Source organism: Octopus bimaculoides, chromosome 16, assembly GCF_001194135.2.
Source record: "Octopus bimaculoides isolate UCB-OBI-ISO-001 chromosome 16, ASM119413v2, whole genome shotgun sequence".
NCBI classification, from domain to species: Eukaryota; Metazoa; Mollusca; class Cephalopoda; order Octopoda; family Octopodidae; genus Octopus; species Octopus bimaculoides.
The window spans coordinates 6784328-6785870 of record NC_068996.1 but is presented as its reverse complement, the minus strand read 5'-3'; positions in this window follow the sequence as shown (position 1 = coordinate 6785870).

Below are 1543 nucleotides of genomic sequence, written 5' to 3'. Positions count from 1 at the left end.
CCTCGTCTAGTTTGTTAACTAAATCCCGCTCTGTTTTCTTATGTTCTACAACTATGCTTGGGAATTGTGTATGTCGTCAAATAACCGCTGTCGATTGTTGACGTTTGGTTAGGACTGTTGAGAATGATTCACACATTCTGTCGTGTTTGGGAATTGGCTATTGTGTATGTTGTCAAATAATCGCTGTCGAGTGATTCTTGGTTCTGACTGCCGAGAGTGATTCACACATTCTGACTTCAAGCCATTTAGTCATAACTTCGCCTGCAACGCGGTTGTATCTTGAATTCCGCTCCAACATATTAACTAAGTCAGACTTTCATCAGTGGAGTGACGAAATATCTTCTATTTTAAACTGTAACGAAATATTTTTTTCATTTTGAACTAATCAATACCGCGTGAAAACGAGCAAATTGTCAGAAAATATTTTAACCAAACAGACTGAACAAATATGGAAATGCAAGTGTGGAAAAAAGTTGACCCAGAAAAAAGGGACTGAGAGGACAAATTTTATGAATCATATAAAAAAAAACAGCATTCAGAGCAGGGGCGGACTGAGTCGTCGGTCAACCGGACACTGCGCGAGGACCCGTTGCTCTGAGAGGCCCGCACTCTACATGTTAGCTCTTTGATATCAATGCTAAGGGGCCCGGTAAACAGTTCTGCCCGAGGGCCCTTAATACCTGTAGAAGATAATGATTTTGCTTCAATTTGTTTGAAAAATCACAAAAAAGATATAATTTCACCTCAGCAATATCTAAACTAGATTTTTGTTTCCAACGTCCATCTTGGAACGTTTTTTTTTTTTTTTTTTTTTTTCCCCAGCTCAGCAGGTTACGCTTTTAATGATTTTCGGCAATACTTAACACCAATGAATTTAGAAATGCAATTATTTCTGCAAGTCAATCGCGCTTTCTGGGATTCAGAAATCTACAATCGTTCAGAAATCTACAATCGTTCAGAAATCTACAATCGTTTATGAACTTTTATTATAATAGAACGTTTTAATTGTGCTACTCGTTTGAGAAACTCTTTCAATTAAAGACCTTCAATTTATTTGTTTGTCAACTACTGTACAATGTAGAGTATATAGGTTTTTTGTTCCTTATTCTAAATCAATAAAATTGAACTTTGAACGTTTTCAGATAAAGATTTTCGAAACTATAAGACGTGCCTTTTATTTTCTCATCATTTTGGCTGTTATCTAAATCGACGCTAACACTCTAAAATATATGCTGTTTTTATGTTTGATTGATAATTAACTGCAGTTATTTGCAATAATTGATTGGCATGTATCCCAATTAAAATTAATTGATTTCTAGGAAAATGATTAATTGGAAAGGTTCCAATCAATTATTTACAACCCCTGATATTTGTCTCTCACCGGATTGGATACCTATTCGTTGATCCTACCTATAACAGAAGAGTAAACTATCTATATATCTATCTATCTATCTATCTATCTATCTATCTATCTATCTATCTATCTATCTATCTATCTGTCTGTCTGTCTGTCTGACTGACTGACTGACTGACTGACTGACTG